The sequence below is a fragment of the Saccopteryx leptura genome, chromosome 1 (assembly GCF_036850995.1).
Source record: "Saccopteryx leptura isolate mSacLep1 chromosome 1, mSacLep1_pri_phased_curated, whole genome shotgun sequence".
In the NCBI taxonomy this organism is placed as follows: domain Eukaryota; kingdom Metazoa; phylum Chordata; class Mammalia; order Chiroptera; family Emballonuridae; genus Saccopteryx; species Saccopteryx leptura.
The window spans coordinates 259,990,258-259,998,635 of record NC_089503.1 but is presented as its reverse complement, the minus strand read 5'-3'; positions in this window follow the sequence as shown (position 1 = coordinate 259,998,635).

Genomic DNA, 8,378 nt, shown 5'->3' with positions numbered 1-8,378 from the left:
GCCTCCCCTCCCTCCATCTCCCCATACTCACCCCAGTCTAGCCCCAACAGTCTTCCAAGGGCCTCTGCACTTGCTGTCCCCTCTGTCAGAAATACGCCCTGCAGTTACTGCAAACCTAGCTGTTTCCTCTCCCCTGCTGTCACTGCCTGCTTAGGGGCCCTGTTTACCACCCCTGGCTGAAATCACCATCACCCCAGGAGATCTGTCTCATTTCCTTAATTCATCCTCTTATAACAATGATTCAGAAATCATTCAGAAAAAGGTACTGCTTTTCTGGTTTATTTCCCATTTCCTCTGACACAGAGGTTACCACTTTCATACCAACGGGGTGTCTCTATTATATCCGTGTCCCTGCACCCAGTACAAGCCTGGCACACAGCTGGTCCCTCACCAACATTCATCAGAGATTCCTCCAAAAACAGAAAATTAAAGCTGAGTTTCTGACCACAGCCCCAGAAACAGGACCTTAGACTTGCGTCACTGACATCTCATTCCAAGCAGTCTTGGTCCCAATTAGCCAGAATACTGCTGAAGTACCAGCTAGCTCTGGCCCAGGCCTCAGCATACCCAGGGAAGAGGTCTTTGGACTACCCAGATTCCTGTTTGTTTTTTATTTTATTTTATTTTATTTTATTTTATTTTATTTTACAGAGACAGAGTGAGAGTCAGAGAGAGAGATAGACAGGGACAGACAGGAACGAAGAGATGAGAAACATCAATCATTAGTTTTTCGTTGCAACACCTTAGTTGTTCATTGATTGCTTTCTAATATGTGCCTTGACCGTGGGCCTTCAGCAGACCGAGTAACCCCTTGCTCAAGCCAGGACCTTGGGCTCAAGCTGGTGAGCTTTGCTCACACCAGATGAGCCCACGCTCAAGCTGGCGACCTCAGGGTCTCGAACCTGGGTCCTCCGCATCCCAGTCCAATGCTCCATCCACTGCGCCACCGCCTGGTCAGGCCCCAGATCCCTGTTTGCAAGCTCAGATTGGAGATCAAATATTCTGGCTATTTGAGTCTCTAGCAGCTTCAGGTAGAATTCACAAAATTCAGAGCAGGCCAGGTCTGGCTGTGTGAGTGAGACCTGAACCAAGTGGCAGAAGAGAACAGAATGAAAATCTCACCCAGAATCAGGTTTTATACCTTGAGCATGTATTAAGTGTCTGGTACAAAGTGCCCATCTTGCTAGAAGCCTGGGATGTGAAGAGAGGGAAGCCAATGGGTTTCATTTCCCCTCATTGCATCAGAAAAAAGGGAGGAAACTGGTAACACTCAGAGACAGCACTGAGGGTGAGAAACTGAGTCCCATACTACTGCCAAGAGTAAGGGGGGTAGCCTGACCAGTTGTGGTGCTGTGGATAGAGCATTGAACTGGGATGCTGAAGTCCCAGGTTTAAAACCCTGAGATCACCAGCTTAAGCATGGGGTCATCTATCTTGAGCACAGGCTCACTGGCTTGAGCCTGGGATCATGATGATCTCATGGTCACTGGCTCAGCTGGAGCCCCCTGGTCAAGGCACATAAGAGAAGCAATCAAGGAACAACTTATGTGCCACAACTATGAGTTGATGCTTCTCATATCTCTCTCCCTTCCTGTCTGCCTCTCTAGCTGCCTCTCTCTTGCAAAAAAAAAAAAAAAAAAAGAGGGTAAAGGCTTGTGTTCACTGCTACCCAAACAATCCAGGGATCCTGTTCAAGTGTATCAATGGGGTTCTCTCTCATTTTTTTCAGAGAGAGGAAGGGAGAGAGGTAAGAAGCATCTCACTGTGGCACTTGAGTTGCTCATTGATTGCTTTCTCATATGTGCCTTGACCAGGAGGCTCCAGCTGAGCCTGTGACCCCTTGCTCAAGCCAGAAACTTTAGGTTCAACCCAGTGACCTTGGGCTTCAAGCCACTGACCTTTGGGCTCAAGGCAGCGACTATGGGGTCATGTCTGTGATCTGTCGTTCAAGCTGGTGAGCCTGTGCTCAAGCTGGTGACCCTGCACTCAAGTAGATGAGCTTGCACTCAAGCTGGATGAGCCCATGCTCAAGCCAGTGACCTCGGGGTTTTGAACCTGGGTCCTCCATGTCCCAGGTAAATGCTTTATCCATTGAGCTACCACCTGGTCAGGCACAGCAGGCTTTTTATATTGGAATAAGTTCAGATCTATAGAAAACTTGCAAAGACAGTGCAGAAACTCCCCTATAGCCCTCACCCAACTTCCCAGAATGTAAACATTTTACATTATCAGATGCATTTGTACAATTAAGAAATTGACATTGATACATTGCTATTAACCAACCTCCTGGTGTTATCCATATGTCACCAGTTCTTTCATTTGTGTTCTCTCCCTGTTCTAGAACCCTGTAGAGGAAACCACATTGCATTTCATTGTCACATCTCCCCAGTTCTCTCTGGTAGGGGATGGCTCTTGGGTCTTCCCTTGTTGTTCATCACCTTGGCAGTCTTGGGGAGAACTGCCTATACATCCTACAGGGTGATTTCAATCCGTATCTGACTGATGTTCCTGTCACAATTAGAATTGGGTTATTCGTGCTTGGGGAAGCCCACAGAGGTGAGATGCTCTTCTCATCCCATTATATCAGGGACCCCTGATACCACATGGCTTATCACAGAAATGTAACTTGGATCTCTTGGTTCAGGTGATAAATGTCCTGGGGTTGCCATAATAAACGACCACAAAGGTGAGAAGCTGAAACAACAAATTTATCCTCTCGAAGTTCAGGAGGCCAGAAGTCCAAAATCAGTGTAAGAGGGCCACATTCCTTCTGGAGGCTGTAAGGGAGGGGTCCTTTGTAGTCTCTTCTAGTTTCTAGGGGTTCCTAGTATTCCCTGGCTAGTGGCTGCATCATTCCAGTCTCTGCCTCTGTCTTCTCTGTGTCTGAAATCTCCCTCTGCCTTTCTTTCCTTTTTTTTATTTTTTAATTTATTGATTTGAGAGAGAAAGAGATATCAATTTGTTGTTCTATTTATTTATACCTTCACTAGTTTTTGTTTTTGTGTTTGTTTGTTTTTACAGAGACAGAGAGAGAGTCAGAAAGAAGGATAGACAGGGACAGACAGACAGGAACACAGAGAGATGAGAAGCATCAATCATCAGTTTTTCGTTGCGATACCTTAGTTGTTCATTGATTGCTTTCTCATATGTGCCTTGACCGTGGGCCTTCAGCAGACCGAGTAACCCCTTGCTCGAGCCAGCGACCTTGGGTCCAAGCTGGTGAGCTTTTGCTCAAACCAGATGAGCCCGCACTCAAGCTGGCGACCTCGGGGGTCTTGAACCTGGGTCATCTGCATCCCAGTCTGACACTCTATCCATTGCGCCACCGCCTGGTCAGGCTTCGTTGGTTGATTCTTGTATGTGCGCTGGCTGGGATTGAACGTGCAATCTTGGCATATCTGGATGATACTCTAACCAACCAAGCTACCTGGCCAGGGCCCTTTGCCTTTCTCTTAGGACACCAGTTGCTGGGTTTTGGCTCCATCCTAAATTCTAGGTGACTTCATCTCAGGATCCTTAACTTAATTACATCTGAAATGACTCATTTCCCAAATACAGTCTCATTCACAGGTTCTGGGAGTTAGGGCTTGGACATGTCTTTAGGGTGGAGGGGGATCACCATTCACTCACTACATGTGGTATCTGACAGATGTCTCCACTATTCTAGTTTCTTTCAACTTACTATTTTCCCCTTGCTCTATTCTATTTCTTGGAAGTGGCACACTAAGTCCAGAATGGAAAATATTCTGTCTAGTGTATGATTGCTCTCGGACCTTTATGTTCTTTCTGCTATTTTAGAATTGGCAACATTGCTGCAAGGCCTGGCAGAGTGGTGGTTCCCTTTATTTATAAGACCTCAGTATAAACTGTCAGAAATGGATTACTGAGTTGAAGTGGGTGATACTTCTATGAATTTTGAGACATAATGCCAATTTTTTCCCACTTAAAATATATGTCTATGTCTATTGGGCCTGACCGGTGGTGGTGACACTGAGGTTCCAGGTTAAAAACCCCAATGTTGTTGGCCTGACCTGTGGTGGCGCAGTGGATAAAGCGTCAACCTGGAAACGCTGAGGTCGCCGGTTCAAAACCCTGGGCTTGCCTGGTCAAGGCACATATAGGAGTTGATGCTTCCTGCTCCTCATCCTTCTCTCTCTCTCTCTCTCTCTCTCTCTCCTGGTCAAGGCACATATGGGAGTTGATGCTTCCTGCTCCTCATCCTTCTGTCTTTCTTTCTCTCTTTCTCTCTCACTCTCTCTCTCTCTCACTCCTCTCTCTCTCTAAAAAAAAAAAAAAATCAATAAATAAAATATTAAAAAAAAACCAAAAAAAAAACCCCAATGTTGTTGACTTGAGTATGGGCTCACTAGCTTAAGCATGGAATTGCTGGCTTGAGCATGGAATCACTGATATGACCCCATGGTTGCTGACTTGAGCCCAAAGGTCACTGGCTTGAAGCCCAAGGTCGCTGGCTTGAGCCCAAGATCTCTGGCTTGATCAAGGGGTCACTGGCTTGGCTGGAGCCCTCCAGTCAAGGCACATATGAGAAACAATCAATGAATAATTAAGGTGCCGCAACTACAAGCTGATGCTTCTCATTGCTTTCTCTTCTTGTCTATCTAAATATTTCTCTTGCAAAAATGTGTGTGTGTGTGTGTGTGTGTGTGTGTGTGTGTGTCTCTCTCTCTCTCTCTCTCTCTCTCTACTGGCTTAACCATAACCTTGCCAGCATTGGATTTAACAATACTCCCTCTTTTTTTTTAGTGGAGGGTAGGGTATTTTTGTTAATTTGATAAGTACATTGGTCCACACTCTAAGTTTCTGCTGACAGAAATACTGTTTCAACTAGAATGAAAAAAATAGGCATATTGATTCAAGTGATTAAAAAGGGCAAGGATTTATGAAGCATCAGGTACAGGTGGATCAAACAGGGCCAAGACTGAAGTGGAGAGAGATGGTCTTGTCCTGTACAGGACTCACATTACCCTAACTCTGCAATTCCAGCACCGCTCAGGGGAAGTCCTTTAATTGGTTGAGCTTGGGTCATGTGTCCATTATGAGGGAGGAGGAGGAACTATGCTGACTGCCTCAAATAGTAGCTCATGCAACCTCTCAAGTTTTTACTCCTACAATTCAGAGTCCTGAGGTCCTAAGTGTACAAAAGAGCAATTAAAAGTAGCACAAGACAGGTTATGATGAAAATCTATGTCAGGTACTAAAGTTCAAAGTATAAGAGAGGGAATGATTAGATTTTTTTTCTGACCCAAAATTGAAGAGTTCACAGAGAAGCTATGTTCAGGTTTTGAAAATTTCCAGGAACAGAGTTCCAAACTCCAAGTGGATAAGCAATAAAAAACAACTTCTTGAGTTCATATAAGTAAGGTGACCAATCGTTCTTCTTTAGGGAGGACAGTCCTTCTTTTGTAAGTTCCGTCCTCCCTTGAAAAGTGTCCTCCTACATGTCTTCTTTTTTGATATTGGAAGACTAATCTGTAAATGTCCATATTCGATCGATGCAGTCGATCCATTGTGTGTGATGTGAGGTATTTGTATCTAAATTAGTACTTTTCTCTTATAATTATTAAAAGTTAATAGGCATGTAAGCATAATTACAGTATAAAATATTATAAATGTTTTTATTATGCATTTATCATATTATAATGTATTATTGTTGCAATGAATAAAATGTTTCTTTTATTTATATTGTTTTCTTCAATTTATTTTTGTCCTTCTTTCCATTGTAAAAAAGTCGGTCACCTTAACATAAGTGGAAAGTCAGACCCAATGGCTTCAGGAATAGCTGGATCCAGGGTTTAAACCAGGGGTAGTCAACCTTTTTATACCTACCGCCCACTTTTGTATCTCTGTTAGTAGTAAAATTTTCTAACTGCTCACCAGTTCCACAGTAATGGTAATTTATAAAGTAGGGAAGTAACTTTACTTTATAAAATTTATAAAGCAGAGTTACAGAAAGTTAAAGCATATAATAATAATTACTTACCAAGTACTTTATGTCGGATTTTCACTAAGTTTGGCAGAATAAATCTTTATAAAACAACTTACTATAGTTAAATCTTTTTATTTATACTTTTGTTGCTCCGCTACCACCCACCATGAAAACTGGAACGCCCACTAGTGGGCAGTAGGGACCAGGTTGACTACCATTGGTTTAAACCATGCCTTCCTGTCCACAAGTAGCTCCCATGTAGGTTGAATTCTTGTATATGTTGGAACCTGATGGCCCTGGGCTTTCATTATCTTACTATTTCACTATTAACCTCCATGAAAAGCACTCTTCTCTCTCCTAGCCTTCAAGAACACTCTCAAGACAGAGTTTAATTGGCCTTGGTTGGTCAGGTGCTTCTCCTTCAAACAATCACTATAGCAGGGAGAATGGAGAACTCTGATTGGCCACTCCTATGTTGAAAGAGCCGACAAAAACCGCAGTGACCTCAGCCCGCCACATGGGGTCACCCAAGCAGTATTTTTGAGGATGAATACTTGGCCAGTTCAGCGAAAGAAGAAAGCCTCTGCACATAGAAAAGTCTAGAAAAGTCAGAAAAGAGTAATCCAGCACAAGATTTTCTTCCTACTTCCACCACCGTATTAATGCTGGGACATTTCATGTACCCCGGTTTCTGTTGTTTACATCAAGTGGCCTTTACCCTTAACAAACAAGGGTTGGCAGGTCACCCTGATCCCTCTAACCCAATTAGCACATCACTGTTGGCTGCCTACCAGCGTCCTGCACACACCCCTGACCTCAGCAGCTCCCCTAGGAGAAGCACTGAGCTGATGATAGATGAGACTTGGAGAATATACGGACCAGCTGCCTTGACCCTGGACGGGACCACGATGAGACATGAGCTCATACGATGTTTCCCTGAGGTCCTCAGCTGGACTGACCCGTTGCTTTCTGTGTCACCTACTCATTGGTGTCCCTCCAGGATTCTTTCCCTCCCTGTATCAAGTCTCCATCCCCTGAAAAACACTATATGCCCTTGATTTATTCTGCCCTTGAGTACTCAGCTCAGGACCGGCTTGTGTGTGTGGGAGGGAGGAAAACTAAAACAAGAAGGACAAGTATTGGTCCAGTGGTGATAAGTGCCTGGCACTTTATATGGGTTCTGAATTTGATCAATTCGCTAACAGAACATAGATATGGTCTAAGCCCCAGTACCTGTAAGTATGACCTTACTTGAAATAAGATCTTTGCAGATGTGATTAAGTATCTCGAGATAGCATTAATTTGGATTTAAAGTGAGTCTATTAAGAGAAAGGTGTGTCCTGAAAGGAGAGGAAGATTTAGACACAGAAGAAAGCCCTGTGAAGAGAAAGAGATTAGAGTGATGTGTTCACAAACCCAGGAACTATAAGGATTACCAACAACCAGCAGAGGCTGGGACAGAGGCATGGAAGGAATGGCCCCTCAGGGCCTTCTGTAGGAAGCAAACCTGCTGACCCCAACTTTGGAATTCTGAATCACCTGACCAGGCGGTGGTGCAGTGGATAGAGGGTCAACCCGAGAGGCTGAGGACCCAGGTTTGGAACCCCCAGGTCGTGGCTTGAGTGCAGGCTCCTCCAGCTTGAGCGTGGGGTCGCCGGCATGAGTGTGGAATCATAGATGTGACCCCATGATTGCTGGCTTGAGCCCAAAGGTCGCTGGCTTGAGAAAGAGGTCACTGGTTCTGCTGGAGCCCCCGGGTCAAGGCACATATGAGCAGCAGTGAACTAAAGTGCCGCAACAAGTTGATACTTCTCATCACTCTCCCTGTCTGTCCTCTCTAAAGAAAGAACTCTGAATCAAGTTCTAAGCCACCCAATTTGTGGTAATTTGTTACAGCAACCCAAAGGAAGAATACATTTGCCTATTTATTTTGTTTATTGTCTGTTTCCCCAATAGGCTCCTAAGCCCAAGGAGGGCCAGTTTTATCAGGTTTGTTCACTTGTGTTTCCAAGAGCAGGCAAGTAGTAGGAACTCAATACATATTTTTTGCATGCCCATGCACTGTGCTTAGTATCTGTCAGATGTCCAAAGTGCTTTCATATGGCTTAACTAGTTTTAGTTCCTCACTGCAACCTTCTAGAGCAGACACTATCATTACACCCATTTTACAGGAGAGACAACTAAGGCTCAGCAGGGCATAGTCAGGATCTCAAATTACCAAAAGATGTGCCTTGGATAAGGTCCAACTACAATAGTGAGATTCATAAAAGTAGGAGCCCGAAAGCACTTCCTAATAACCATGGAGCCTCAGTTTCTCCAACAACAAGCTGGAACCATGTTGCATGTGGGCCTTACCCAGAAGGTCCCCAGCGCCGGAGCACGTTGCTCCGCTCCCTTTTGCAGCACTCACTGAGGCGCTTTACGGCTCTTC